Source organism: Ambystoma mexicanum, chromosome 9 (assembly GCF_040938575.1).
Source record: "Ambystoma mexicanum isolate Mex_15411 chromosome 9, UKY_AmexF1_1, whole genome shotgun sequence".
Lineage (NCBI taxonomy): Eukaryota > Metazoa > Chordata > Amphibia > Caudata > Ambystomatidae > Ambystoma > Ambystoma mexicanum.
The window spans coordinates 75,753,198-75,769,298 of record NC_090931.1 but is presented as its reverse complement, the minus strand read 5'-3'; the positions used below and the strand labels follow the sequence as shown (position 1 = coordinate 75,769,298).

The window sequence follows — 16,101 nt, the reverse complement described above, 5'->3', positions numbered from 1 at the left end:
TGGTGTTGATTTATGCCTGTGGTAAGAGGAAGGGAAAAAGATGGCAGAGAGGGAGGGCAAAGGGGCCGTGAGGAGGGACCCATGTAAAAACAAAGGAATACCACTACCTATATAAATGAACCGTCAGGTTCACAGGCACCTGACTACAATTACCAGTTCTGCTCCTATAGCACCAAATACTTCACCTGGTGTGGCAAGGCACCGCACCCTACAAGACGTAAGATGCCCCTAAAGTCCAGGGCTGTCTGAAGGAGTAAATATAGCTCAAGATTGCAGTTCATGAATCCCTTTTTGAGGCAATATTGCCTTCCTGATTAAAGACAGAAAAACCTTCCTTGGATTTGGGTAATCAATCAAATTCTCATTACGCTACTGCGTTTCTGGGAAAACATATGGAACGCGTTGTTTCCAATCACTTGCGTGTCTGAATAGGGGATCAGCGTCAGCTGACCCATTTTTGGTTGGGAGTTTGAGCTGGCCGAACACAGGGACGCCCCGCCCCCCCCGCCCTACAGTGTCTGGGAGATATCTAGTACAAGCTGGATGATTGGGGTACCATATGCTGGATCTGTTGTCAGATCTCCTGGCAGTGTTTGCAATAAAGAACATGGGGTACCCGTTAATAACCTTTTACAGCGGCTGGGAATTGAGCGGTTCTGTCCTTTCCAGGCCAACCAATCACATCTGGCCATGGTAGGCTGGATCCTCTATCCCAACCCCCAATGCCTTTTTGCTGCCTAAAGGGTTGATCCCGTCACTTATGTTATTCAATCTCTATATGGAACTGCTGGGGATCTCGTCGTCGGGGATGTCCCCTTACAGGCTACATCCGAAGGCGATATCCATCACCCCGGCACTGCCTTCAAGAGTTTGTAACCTGGATGGCTCCAATTTTTTAAAACTCAATACTTGCAAAATAGGGTTTCTTACGCTTTCTTATTCCAGCCCACGGGCTCCGATTCGGTAACTGCCCCCAAAAAACGAATACAAAAACAATGAGGACGAAAACAGCACCTTTGTTGTTGGATTTTTCGATTCTCTTGCACCATTTTAACCAATAAATAGACGGGTGTTTGGTTAGGGTATTAAAAACGAAGCAGAGATGCTGTGGAGGAGTGGGTGGAAGGTCGCCCGATACATTAAACAAATACAAATAAAAAAATAAAAAATGCAAAAACATGAAAAAATATTTTCGATCCCAAAAAATGTCATTGTTTTGGTCCTCGTTTTGCCATTTCAATGTAGAACCAAGGAGCGCATGCTCAAATCTTTACGAGGCATTCGTACCCTTCTCTTTAAACAGTGGCATATATCCTGCTATTTAAAGGTGTGCATTACACTGCTCTGCAAGGGGTATTCAAATACCATATATAAACATGTATATGTAAATATGTCATACCAATGATATATAGACCGCTATATAAATGCAAAATAACATAACATGTATATCACACAATGCTCTCTAAGGGTGTACACTTGTGGAAATGGGTGTTCTTGAAAAAATACCTTTTCTCCCTTTGGCCCAGGTTTAATGTTTGGTAAATTGGGAGGATTAGAAATTGGCCAAGTGGTAGAGAAAGAGAGGGGACATTTACAAACACGTGAAACATGAATTTAACGAGGCCTTACAGGTAGGACCCATCCATGCCCCCCTGCCCCAAAAACAATATAAAGTACATTTCTTGAGCTGTGATGTCTCGAAGAGATCCACAACCTGTCGTTTTACAAATGCTTTGGACTATGACATCCCTCATCCCTCGCCGTTGACTATCCTGGCAAGGGCTGATGTGTCAGGGCTGAGGGCCAGAGTGTGTGTGTGTGTGGTGTGTGGTGTGAGTGCAGTGTGGGATGAAGGCTCACGAAGCCAAACACCAAAGTCAAATAGACAAACGAACCAAAGACAAAAGTGCTACAAAACTATCAAGCTTTATCAAAGGCTTCTCTGCCCTCATTGCAGGACAAAAACCTACAAAACCACACTTCCCAGCAACCCCAGGGCCAGGTACTACAAGAAACAAGCCACATTGGGAGTGGCACGCTGACAAGACACACGCTGATCAGCTGCGGCCATGGGGATACACACGAGGCATCACGCCCCACAGGATCACAATCCCGGCCCCACGCAAAGCTAAGATAAGTGCTGCAGTGCTCTCAGAGACAGTGGGAAAGCAGGGGGATACATGCAGGGGGCCCAGTCCCACCCAAAAACAGGCACCTGCTCCCCATAAGCTAAGTACTGCGCCAGCTGCTGAATACTTCAGGCAACCCTGCATTAAACCTGCACACCTAACCCAGCCCTCATAGGCAGCGCAAGCATTACCAGGACAGCGTACAGGCTGTCCTGATTAGACAACCACAGCCTGATACGCTGAGTACCACACGCTCAATGGCCTGCACGCCGTATGCAAATTAGCCACATGCCGCACCCTACTCATGCTGCATGTAACTTAGCCACGTGCGGTCCGTGACGGAAGACGATGCATGCAAAAGCCACATGCGGACCCCACATGCCCCTGCATGTCATTAGCATTCCAGTACTGCTAACCCAGAGCCCATAGCCTCCTCCAGTTGAACCCTTGCATGCAGTGAGCCACATGCAACCTTATTCATGTGCACTAATATTGGCTCTCTGTGCAGCATTTGAACTGCTCCTGCTGTCCAGACCAGAGAACACACAGGTGAGGAGCCAGCAAGGAACACTCCAGCAGCCAGCAGCCATACCCAGAGCTAAGTGTTTCTTCTGTTTAGTACTGGTACATGCCAATGCCCAATGTTATTCACTGCATTGTTTACGGGGGCCATGTATGCATGCAAGTGTGTTTAGGAGCTAATACTGTGTACACAGTGTTATTTAGCCTGTGTCCCCCTACCCATCCAAAACCTCTTCCTAATCCTCTTCCCGGTTATCCTCACTCCCCATACCCATCCAACCATCGTTTCCCTAGCCCTCCCTCCCGGCTGGGGTTGCGGAGGCCTGAGTAAACCCAGTCTTGCTACTCCCGTGCCTCAGAGCTGTGGACCTTGTTATGGTGGGAGTTGTTGTTCAGAACTTCTGCTGAGCCACAGTTTGTAGGCCCCCAAGTAACGGTGGAAGAAAGACGTTTTCGCAGGTTTCACTTACACCAACGAGTGCCATGTGCTGTGCACCTATTGCCTGTTGGAGAATTGGTTCTGTCTAAGATAGAGCACTATTTTGAATTAATATTGAACCTGCCACCCTTGTTTTTGACAGTAACTAGAAAATGTGTGGAATCGGGTTAACATTGAACACACAGAACGACCACAGAATATTAAAAGCACAGAATCTCTTTCTCAGATCTCATGGAGTACAGCTTTCATTCCATAATTGAGCAAATTATGAAAGGAGAACTTAGTCTGTCAAAAAAGGAACAATTCATTTGAATAGACCTTTGGAAGAAATGTGTGGTTTCCACATAGCTGACAGGGCTGCTTCTGGCAGGGGGTCCATGCAAGTCAGGTTCCAAAATACTGACACCTCTTGTGTCTAATTTTTCAATTAAAGCTACAAGGAGCCTGGGCCGCAGGTGGCCGCAACAATGAGTGGTAATTATAAGCATTGAAAAATAATCATGCAAAGATTACATAATCATCAGAGGTTTTGTAATTGGGGAAAAGGCACAGTGTTCTATGATTTTCTGCCTGCTTTGCATAAAGTGGATTTCCGCCTTTCTGCCCCTAGCTACAATTTGTTTTTACTTGTACACTGCACAGTTGGCATGAAAATGACCTCTTGGCACTAACAACTACTTTTAGTGAGCACGCAGGCTTGCAGTGAGATATGGATTGGTGGAAAATTGCCGCGAAAAAGCTGATCTCTGGAAGACTGGGTAGTTTGACATGTGGTTGATGCAAAGGTGATGAGTTTCAGAGTTTGGTGCAGAGGAAAAGGATGGACTTTTCCTGTCCTAATTTACGGATTGTCGGCTGCCAAGGCCTCCAACGGTTGGCTAAATGGAAAGACTGGGCCCTTTAGGAGATGCGCCTCGTGGGCTGCTTAGGACATGTGTGATGTAGCACCTTGAAGCGTCTCTTGTGCTAAATGGAATTACCAATAAAGATCTCAGACCAAATAACCGGACAGACTCCGAAAATATGGCAAAATACTACTTTATTCTCATTTCAATAAATCAGGGTGAACTGACGAAAAACGGACTGATGCTCGCACACTAACACACACAATTGATTATTCAGAGGTTATATACCCCAATATGCATCATCTATGATGTGATCCTACGTGGCAAAATATAAAACCTATTAAGGGGAAGGCCTGGTTAGGGGAACATATATACCTATGGGATACATAGGAGTTAGTATATCATTGGCTGCCCCTTATCAGTAGGGAACGCCTTGAACTACCTTTAAATACATATAATACTGATTATAGCAGATAAAATGGCAGCTGGTTGGTCTATGCCTCTTCATTTGAAGCTTAATGAATAGCACCTGTTTCTGACTTCTGAATCACGTGTGAAGAGAGAGCAAATTTGTCAATTTCCAGCTCTCATTTACTGCTATTTGATTTAATTACACTGGGTGTGCTTGCTTCTCTTGGCCTCTAGAGACTTGCTCACTCCATCTTGTATAGACCTTATTCGCTGTCAATTGTCCAATAGTTGGCTCTTGCAAATGTTTCCTTCTTCTTTAAAAGATATAGGTCTTACGCACATGGCTTACCCATCTACCTCCCTTTGTGCCTTGCAATTATTCCTAAAAATAGCACCCTTGATCCCAGACCAACATAGACTTCTCTTTACGTTGCACACATAGCTACTTCTCTAATGTCTCCTGACTCTGCATACCCGGTCTGTTTCTGAGGTAGCTGTATTGAGTTTAAACACGATTGAGTTAATTTTCCTATTATGGCCATCCCAGCCACGTTATATTTTCCTCTATAGCAAGCTTCTATACGTCTCATCTACCTTGCGTTGCTGCATATTCACACGTGTTGGTCAGCAAGCTACTTTATCTTCTTTGTATATATATGCATACTTTATCTTTAGGTACATGTTTCTCTTGTCACTTCAGCTACATTTTCACTCTTAAGTATGTTCACATTGTTTCAGTATGTCCTTGTATATCTTCTTCATGACATCCCTCTGCCCTCATCAGATTTCACTCAGAGCTACATGATGTCCAAAGGTGCGTGCTGACATCCTTCCCCTCTTTCAGTACCTGGGTGTACTTGGGAGACCCTGGCCGGCCCATAGAGTCAGGGTTTGCTCCAAAGTACTTTAAGACGAGATAGCTGCACCTTGGGATGGATGGGGGTGCAGATGTATTACTCCAACAGCAATTAATAAGGACAACTCAGTGGTTTGGCAAAGGAAGTCCATTAAATGACAAGTACAAAAAAATGGGGAGTCATGGAAATCAGCAGTGATGCGATCGTCTGTCTCACTTCAGCTCCAACGAACTTCATAAAAAGCACATCATTTATACTAAAAACTCGTCATAACTGACGTGTAAAACTCAAAAGTTAATAAGCATTTCTATTGGTTCGGAAAAGGTAACTTTAATATAGGTGCTATATCTGTATATGGTAACGGGGTGAGGGGATTGGGTAAACACTGTCAGGTGGGTGTCTAAGCCCTTCCTTCAAAATGACTACTGTAGATGTCATTAAAAGTATGACGTCTCATTGGTTCTACTAACTATAGGACCCTAGATTATTTGGTCCACTGTGATTGGGTTGGCATCAACCCGTGCATATTCTTCCACTTTGCTTAGCAGCACGCAGAACAGTCAGCCATGTGCAGGGTGCCCCCCTCAGCTACCTGGCTTTTCTCCAATTAAGGTTACAATCAATCATCACTGCAACAACTATGTGTCAATTATCTCACTGTGGTTGGCCTCGAAAACTGCATCTTCTGTCTGGAAAAGTTCTGATATCTCTTGCTTGGGCGGATGCCATGCATAGGTGTGAACTTGTGCTGCTCCTCGCTTGGATGGTCACGTGATGCAGACCCCATGAATTTGTCTAGTTTCTTGCAATTTCTCTATTTGATTCTCATTCGGCTTTCAACCTGCCCACGCCTCCTTATCTTTGGCCTTTCAGAAGCAGGATATTCTGTTCTTAAGTTTCAATTATGTGAAGCTACTGTTCATTCCTTTATTAGTATGACCTTGGCTCTCCTGGCAGGAGTTGCATCTGCTGAGTTTCGATTCAGCCGTCTCTTCTCGTTTGCTGGAATACAAATCTTGTCTTGTTTGGCCTCTAGTAACCTAAGTTGATTCTGCTTTTAGTGCAGTGTGCCTTGTTTTGAGATACATTATGCATAATGGCGCTTGCCGCTCTATTCTTCTAATAAACATAGCAAGCCGCACTGGTTTCTTAGCTTTCTTGCGTTTCAAGCATATGTACAGGCGTTAGCGGGTTGGATATCTTCATCCTGCTTACAGCTTAAGCTTCTTCATGTTTCAACATCGTTCTCTTCCTTTAGGTTCACAATATCTTTATTCATGGCGTTTCGTCTCTCTGCATCATTCTCTGGTTGTCATTTCTTCTATCTGCAAGTCAGCCCGGGCTCTTGTGATGTCACCATTCGTCTTCCATTAAGGCCTTTTTGGTTTCTTCCGGGACAGTACTTAAGCAATCCTCATTTCGTCTCATTTGCTGGTAGGGTTTTCTTAATGGATACCTTGCTGTCCATGGTGTTCTTGGTATAGGTACGTCAAAAGGTGCTGTTCTTTTAATGAGTACTGGGCAGAGCCCTACTGCGGCTCTCTGCTGGTTTATTTGCTCATCATATGTCAAATATCTCGGTGTAAATGCTCCTGGTACTTCAAAATGGATGATTGGAGTGCAGGCTTTATTTGGGACCTCCTCTACAAGGGTACATTCGTTATGGTTGCCTGAGTGCATATCGTCTCTCATACACTCAATGTGGTTTTGGGACAACACATGGGATCCCATTTACTGCTCTTCTCCTGCTGTCCTAATATGACGGCGGTAAGGGGGCGGGAGCTAGGGGAAATGTATTCTCCCACTCCTCCACACATGTTAAATTTCAAGAGTCTGACCACCTGGTACTAGTGATCGGGGGCCGAGGCAAGGAGTGGGGTGTTCTACCATCCCTTCCCACTAGAGGCGGGTTCCAACATTCAGAATTTCTAAGAGACACCTGATGAGGTTTTGGGGCCATTCCAATATAAAAGCTGACAGCATCATCTGAAAGAATGGCAGAGACAGCTGAAAACTTTATCAGTGTATATTCAAAAAGGGAGAACTGGACTTATTTCAATGGAAAAGTTCTGTGGGATCAGGGTGATCAGCCACAGGGAAGTGCTATTCTTACCACATTGGCAGCAATGTATGTGTGCATAGGAGGTGACTAAGACTCATGGGTTCCGAGCTCATCCCAGTGACTATACATCTACCGTTAAGTGACTTCTGACTCGAGCAAATTGCCCTGCATCTAAATCCCATCGCCATCAACAGCGTCTCAGACTGGATGACTCTGGTCACCAGCCCTCACGCAACACCAGCAGGATCTGCATAACGCTGCGAAGACCCAGGTGGACATGGATAGGCCCTGGGGACTTCCCAGTGGGTGGCTACGGGAAGCTGATTTGACATCTGGATTTTACTCCACGACTGGAGGACAGATCACTTCGGAACATGCTCCACAAAATGGCAGACCAAAAGAACTTTAAAAGCAATGGTGTTACGGGGCTCAATGAGGACCAGAGGAATCGAAGCACATGCAAGGGTGTGATCATCTTCCATATGTGGGCGTTCCAGGTGCCACACATGCACCGACAAAATCGAAAAAAGGGAAACACGATCTGGAGCCAATGATCCAGGGGAGGCCCTCAAGGCAATGTAGGTGCTATTGTCTGCCTGAAATATGGCGACACAGCATCTTCTGTTGGACTGTGCTTATCAAATTTAGAAGATAAGACCAGGAATTATCAGAATGTACCTTGATCAGTTTGAGGGACACGATTGGGGGCTCTTCTGGAGGACTGGCTATATTTTCTGGTTTGACAGAGGGTTCATTTATCCAAAGAGCGATGCGGCTGAGATCCTACATACCAAAACTCAGAGGACACTCACCTGGCACTGCCTGTGAAGCTCAATTGGCCATTTGGAAAAAAAAAACAAGCACAGAAAGTTCTTTGCAGACGTAAATGAGGAGGTGGGTCACAGAGGAGTCTACAGGAGCAGAACAGTAAATGTCGGATATTTTAAAGGATGCAAGCGGTTAGTCAACATAAATTGGGAGGCTAGTGCTGGCCCAGGAGGATAGCTTGGGGGCAAGACGCTTGTCTTGGAAGGAGGGCAAGGCAGAGCAACACAGGTTTCAATCTGTAGTGTCCTGGCAAGGACACAGTTAACGGAGCCTTGGAGTTCCAATGGATGGACTAATGCGCATGCTCGAAACTCGCGCATGCTTGCTGGAAAGCCCGGGAAGCGGCAGTTTGCTGCAGCAGTTGAATGAAGATAGTTCAACCTGCTGAAGGCTCCCAGCTTCATTACAGGCCTGGGCCTGTTGTATGTGCACGTGTGTGTGTGTTCCCACTGCATGCTGTTCTACCTCGACAACCAAAGCTAAAAGAACCCACCGAAAATAGACAGATTTCAAGTCCAACTTTTAGAGACTAGTCTCCGGTATTAAGTGTGTAATAAGAGATTCATAAATTAATTAGAAACAATGCATCAGTCTTCTTGCATCAATACTCAATAGGCATTCCCCTGGACCAGTACTTTGGTCTTCGTATGAACTTTACTGACTAGCGATTAATAATCAGACTCTAAAGCTTTCAATGTCGTCTTATCCCGAACTGGAGAGGGTACCACTTCCATGGACGTTACGAACACCGGTGGCCGGAGGATGGCACTTCCACTGACTCCGCCCCAGCCCAAACAAGCTTGTTCTAGTGCTAGGTTTCCAAAAGAGCTGCCAACAGAAGAAAAACGGGTTCAGTTTAACAGCTGCTGGATAACGCAACACAGATGTAGCTTCTGCTAACACTGTATTTGGGTGAAGTTTAAATTTCAGTCACACACACAGACGTTAAGCAATGTCTCATCCGCGGGTGCGCTGTGACGCAGCACGCTTCCTGGGGGCACCTTGCCTCTCCGTCTCTTCTCTCATCCAGTATTGTCCTGCCTTTTGATTGGCACGTCGAAGACAATATTTAGCGTGCTAAACGCAGATGGCAGACTGTGACAGGGAGGTGCCACGTGGGCCCTGAGGAGGCCGTGACACATTGGGGGGGAACTCCACTGACGCCACCCCGTTGCAGGGGGTCGTGGGACGCCACGCCGAGCCACGTGGGAAAAGTGAATTCTGACGCAACTACTGCAAACATGATTTCTGTTTACTGGCGCCCCAATTAGGACTGATTTGCATTTCAATCAGGCACTTCCCGGGAAGAAGAACACTGTGGGCATGAGATGGGTGACAATTAGATGCCCTTTTTACCAGGGATGCTCTGGGCATAATGGAGGGAGCAGGGGAACAGAGGCATTTCTCCAGCTCGCCTTGTTTATACTCGTCTCTGTGAAGAGTGGTTGGGATTCTGCTCCCAGGCCTCTTGCCTTTCATTTACTCGCTCTCTGGTCCCCGTTTTCATGGTCAGAGTGGAGCAACAATAGCCTCGGGTACCCACAAAGGTTCACCATAACCAGTTGCAGTAGTACGTCGGGAGTACTTTTTGGAGAATTTGTGGCAAATGGTGCATCTTGAAGAACATTCAACTAGTACGTTTAGTCAAAGCTACCAGTTGTAGAGTGCACAGGGTGACTAGATTTTCAAAATATAAAACCGGGACTGGCGATAGACATCAAAGTAGGACTACCATTTTAGCAGACATAAACACAAAAGAGGGATTAACACACAAATAGGACTCCAATAAAACTGTAATACTACTTCTATGTTGGTTGTCTGTTCTGGAACAAACTATGGGGGTCTCTTGCAGGCACAGAACTCTCATTGGAGGAGAGAGGCCAGGGACGAGGGGGGGAGGAAATGGGGATGTAAAAAACGAGCAGGAAGACTAGTGCCTGCCCCGATTGCAGGATTTTGTAACTCAGTTCCTGTTAAAAACCAGGACTACAGCCTACCAACATCAGCAACAGGTGGCCTCTGGGGCATATTCCCGGTTATCATGCACCAAATGATTACGCCAAGTCCAAACCCCCCCGTCTCCCTTAGCCGCTTCCCGGTCTCACGATTCCTGTATGGGTTTCATTCCACCATCTGCGTGGCCAAGCGGAGGGCCAAGGAGGAGGGCACATATTTCAAGGAATGCTGCTGAGCTCCAGCCCCCTCCCACCCTTCCCCCTTGTTCCCCATGCCTCAATTTCAATGTAAGGCGTACAAGAATCTATCCTGTAATGTTGTTAATTGAAATCGTGCTTTTAACGTGCAACAAAACTCACCCTTCGATGTTTAGAGCGCTATGAGGTCACACGGTCTGCAACATACTGGCGATCAAATGCACACAAATTTGCCCCGAAGCCCCATGCGGACCCCAAGAATCAGCAGGGAACGAAGACAATGTTGGGCTTGACTCTAGTCTGTCACTGTGAAGAGACATGAGAGGTGCAGGATAAGTGGGAGGCCCTCGGCCTGCCGGTGAAATACCACTACTCTTATCGTTTTTTCACTTACCCGGTGAGGCGAGGGGGCGAGCCCTGTGGACAGTGGCATGTAAGGAGTCTGACTGGGGCGGTACACGCTACTAAGACCACAGGACCTATGCGGCAGAGGTACCAAACCTAATAAGACATTGAAGCAAGCAACCTATTGTTCCCTTTCCGTCGATCCGGTAGGGTTTCATGAACATAATACATTTCTGATTTCTGCTCTACCATCTTGATTTGAAGGGTTATGACTCCAGTATTCCAGGTACAATTTGTTTGTGCACAATAACGTGACAAGTGACCCCCAGTTCCTAACTCCAAAACAGCAAGGCTGCTAACCCCTCAATAACTCCCCCGTACCCTGGGTCCTGCATTAAAAGTGACGCGCACTACTAACCGCCCTATCCCCAGAGCTGACCACCGCACCCAAAATGCAGCGTCCTCAATTTGCTCCTACTCATAGTAGCAGTACCTGTGCCTTAACCCCTTTGACAATGGCCGCCATTAACCACGAGACTGCACTCCCCCACCCCCAAAACCCGGCCGGAAACCCGCAAATGACACGGCACTAGCAAGAAGGCGGCCCAACCTCAGGCCACATGACCGACACGATGTGCATTGACTGCTATATCAAGACCCAATTATGTCAGACGACCGACCCGCGCAGAGACCCCCCCACCACCTCCTCTGACCCTTTCAGAATCAACTAGTTCAACAGCCCTTACTGGAACCCCCCCCCACACGCATGCTACATTCAGACTAACTGCCATCCAATAGCCCACAACACTGCATTTACCGCCATCATGTTCCATTCTCGAAATATACAGCCTCAATATTTATTTTTTTGTCTTTTTTTGCACATAAGATTTTGGCCTAGCATCAAACTTTAGCAAGCCCCTCTTGCAATGAAAGTCCCCCTGGCACAGCGGCCAGTCAATAAATTGAATGTCAGCAAAGCGTTCGTAACATGGGCATCCACACACATTCCGTTGCGCAGCACCCCAGCCCCTCGCCCGAAACACGGCTTTCATACTACATTTCCTCAGACTCACACATACTCTTCCTCCTACCCCCATGGCTGTTCCCTAATGGTATTGCATCCTTACAGACCCCAGTACCCGACCCGACGCAGACCTCCTTAACTACCCGCTGAAACCCGTAACTGACCAGCCGCACTACATGCTCCCACGAACCTCAGTCCCTTCTTATTATTTAATAAGTATCTCTGTCATAGATCGTACCCTTTCTTCCACCAAACCCTTCTTCTGGAACAATGAAATTCCTGCCACCCGAACGCTGGAACGCTGTAAACTCCTCTGAGGTTCCTGGAACAGTAACATCTTGATTGCCACCCTAGTGAGGAGGGGGCAGGAACAGAGAGAGTGAACCTCTAGCGACCAGGCTTTATGTAGCCCGCCACTCTCTTGGTCCCTCACCCCCTCCGCCCTTTGTCGCCACCTTGTGACGTGCTACCCCCACACTGCTCCCACTCTGAGCCGATGTTGGCCCTTGCTGTTTCTTCAGGGGTTGGCTGGGTGGGAACCCCCGCTAAGGGGCGGCACCTGCCAGTTGCCTCCATGGTTGGCGCGTTCGCCTGCCAGTTGCAGTAGTATGTGTGGAGTATTTTTTGGAGAATTTGAGGCAAATGGTGCATCTTGAAGAACATTGAACTATTACGTTTAGTCAAAGCTACCATTTGTAGAGTGCACAGGGTGACCAGATTTTCAAAATATAAAACCGGGACTGGCAATCAACATCAAAGTAGGACTACCGTTTTAGCGGACATAAACACAAAAGAGGGATTAACACACAAATAGGACTCTAATAAAACTGTAGTACTACTTCTATGTCGGTTGTCTGTTCTGGGACAAACTATGGGGGTCTCTTGCAGGCACAGAACTCTCATTGGAGGAGAGAGGCCGGGGGGGGGGAATGGGGATGTAAAAAACGAGCAGGAAGACCAGTGCCTGGCCCGATTTCAGGATTTGTTACTCAGTTCCTGTCAAAAACCAGGACTACAGCATACCAACATCAGCAACAGGCAGCCTCTGGGGCATTTTCCCCGGTGATCACGCACCAAATGATTCCGCCAAGTTCAAACCCCCGGTCTCCCTTAGCCGCTTTCCGGTCTCGTGATTCCTGGGTGTATTTCATTCCACCATCCTCAAATTTCAGGACAGGGTTTTAAAACTTAAAAAACCCTTTGGACGCCAGGACCAAGGGACAAATACCAGGACAGTGCCGCCAAAACCTGGACGTCTAGTCACTCTAAGAGTACACTAAGTAATCACGTTGGCACACATTGCCCTCAAAACCGACCACTGCTGGCCTGTTGGGGCAACTCCTTAGAGATTGCCCTATTGCCCATGCATGCCAGTCAGACCACTGCCGGCCTTCTAGGACAATTCCTTAGGGATTGCCCTATACACACCAGTCAGAGTGTTACAGCATGCCTCCTGCAAGGGACTTCAATCCTGAGCTTTAAAAAAAATATATATATTTTATGTGAAATGGTGATGGTTTTCATGCTCAATGGTGAAAGTATAGTGAACACAAGGGTACTCTGCTGGACCCTGATTACTAGCAAAGCGGCAGCTGCAATGTGAATTGGCAACATGGTAGCCAAGGAGTAACATGTGCCTGTGAGCAGGACATACCACCTCTAGGGTTGGGATATGGTCTGCAAACGTCAAAACACCCTCTGCAACATAATGGGGAAGAAGAGTGGAGTTAAGGGGAAGGACCCTGTAGCTGGGAGAGGACTGCCATGCTGGAGATGGGACCAGCCATCTTGGATTTGCCAGGCCACCCTTCTTTTCCTGGGAGCCTCCCAAACTTCCTGCAGACGAAACACTCTGGGAGCTGACACCACAAGGAATAACTCTTGTTACAACAGCAAGCATTGACTCATTACAGAGAGCTTGGAATGGACTGACCCGCTGTGGCAAAGTGGCCATGTAATTGAATGGGGCCCCCACTTATTTTAATCAACATTTGGAATCCTTTGGGGTAGCATCTTCAAGAATCACTTTGAAGAATCGTCTTTGAACCATTTTAGGAAAGTGAGTAACCGCGTCCCCTAACTATAATCACTCTCTGCACCTGTTTTTATGTGCCCTATCCACAAACTCATCCATGAATACTTCAATTAATGTGGGGCTCCTTATAAAAGAATGGTAAACTGCAAGTGATACAAAGCACTCTAAGCATATGAGCACTTTTGTGCACTCTTGCTGGCCTTGACCAAATGTTGATACTAGACTCTTAAATATATGCACTTTACCAATATTTAAAAATTGGTGACAATGCAGGCGCTTTGTTGCCAGTCAAGTTTTTCTGCATTAGCTTCTCCTCCAAACGCACGTTTTCATGACTCAATCAATCTTCAGGGAGGCTGTGTTTCTTTGTTTTTTCAGGCGTGTCTTCATTTCCTTTTCAGGTGTGGCAAGTTAATTGACTCTAAGGATTCTGGTACTTGTATTTTTTGCACTTAATTTTTCTTGTAGGTGGCTGGAAACAACTCCCTCCATAGCACAAATCAAATCTTCCCCTTGATTGGGTGAGGGGGAAAGCCATGGTTGTGGCTCTCCATTGTAAGGCATGAGGGCCCTGCTGCTGCCACCAATTTACCTTTTCCAATTACACTTTACCAATTTGATCAGTTACAATGTTTGGGTTGGCTAGTGGCTGTTGTGATTGCACTGATGCTTTCAATGTGTATGTATTGATGTCTTTATGTATATGTTGGCTTTTATGATACATTTTATCGAAATAAAGCTGAATGAAATGAACCGTCTTGTTGCAGTTTCAAGAGCATTCAATCGGAACATTCTCCTCCGTTCGGTGAAGACAAGGATCTCCATTGAGGAGGCAGACTCTCTCCCTAAGCACTTCAGGGCAGCCTTCAAAGTGCCCTGCTGCTGGCCTCTGTACCCGGGACTCTTGCTGCAATAGTGGAAAGCCTTGAAGTGTCCCTGGCAACTTTCTTGGCTTGGAAGAGCAGAAGACAGATAGAACAGGTCAAATCGACCCTTTATGTTTTGAGCCCCTTGAATGCGGGCACCACTTATTTCACAGAAGTTGCCCAACGTTCAGCAAGGGTTGCAAGTTGTGCCAAGCATTCCAAAGTGGTAAATTGTCAGGTTTTCAGAAAAGGGAGGAGGTAGGGTGTATGGGGCCTTGGGCAAAGCTCGTTGATCAAATGCAGAATATCACCAGTGGCAGTTCATAGCTTTCATTGTATGTACCCCAGATTCAAACCAACTGCTCCATGCCCTCGACACAGACCACCTAGAAACGGGCATGCACCCCTAACCCGGGTACTTCTGAACTTCTCCCATCAACACACCAGCATTTTCCGGGGGAAGCTATATGTAGCAAGACTAGTGATTCAACTATTAGACGCAGAGCCCATTTCTCTGCTGGGTTTTTGTCCAAAACGAACCAATTTTAGAAGTTTGGTCCTCCACATTAATTTGGCTTGCTGTGAATGTTCCCATTTTGGTCTTGCTAACAGGGGTGAGGGGTTGTGAAGTAGGGTCGCCTTGTATTTCCTCGTCGCTAACAGCTGTAATCTGTGGAGAATTGCAAGCAGACAGTGCGGCTTGACCCGGCATTTTGCAGGTGGTTATTTCCAGCTTTGCACCGCTCCATTTGATTGACAGCTCAATGAAAACCTTCTTTTCTCTTTTTCCATCAGCCGAGCTCCCTTCTTTCCGTCGGCAATCAATACTTCATGAAATCATGCCAGGTCTGTTATCCTATTATCACTCAGGTGGTAGGAGCCCGGAGCCCGGAGCCCGTCCCTGCTGGCGCATTAAGCTGGCCGTAGGGTTTCTATGAGGATTGCACCAGAGAACAGCGCCATAGCGAGCACTCTTCACAGCGCTAGATCTCGTAACTACTTTCCCTGCTCTTTCACATATGCCCCCCAAAACGCCCCCCCGGGAACAGGCACATTGCTTATGTTATATAAAGCACTATGTTTACCACTGAGGTGGCTTCTTGGCGCTGGCAGTACTCCCTGTGGGCGAGAGGCATTTATTTTGGGTTGACCTCGTGGAAGTTTCATGGGGGAAGGTATGTTGCTGTGTCCGCTGCGTAGAGAGTGAGTATCTAGGTTGGGTAGTTGGCCGAGGGTAATCTGGTTTTGGGGCTCTCTGGCAGTGCCGGCCCCAGGTCTAGAAGCGCCATGTGCAAGAGGTTTATGGTCACATGCTCTAAACCCCCCACCCTCCCTACAGGCAGGGATATAGTTTGCACAGTGCAAGCCCCCTGCTGTTCGCCCGGTGCAATGCAATGTGATTTTGGAATAGAGGCTGGCGCAGCGCCTCTGGCACTCACTAATTTATTGATGACAGAGTAACAGAGTAGATGGGGAGATGGATAGGGCCATTGAGATGAAAGGGAAAGTTGGAGAGGCTGCACAACGCACGGGCAAACGCGCCAGGCGACCTAGCAGCCAGGGGAGGCAAGAGGATGCACAGATG

The 16,101-nt window shown here is 47.0% G+C and overlaps 1 protein-coding gene across 1 annotated transcript in view; it reads right to left on the bottom strand.

Moving 5' to 3' along the window:
* Positions 1–16,101, bottom strand: part of KIRREL3 (kirre like nephrin family adhesion molecule 3) — a 961,667-nt gene that overhangs the window by 125,315 nt on the left and 820,251 nt on the right. The gene's annotated exons all lie outside the window — the stretch shown is intronic.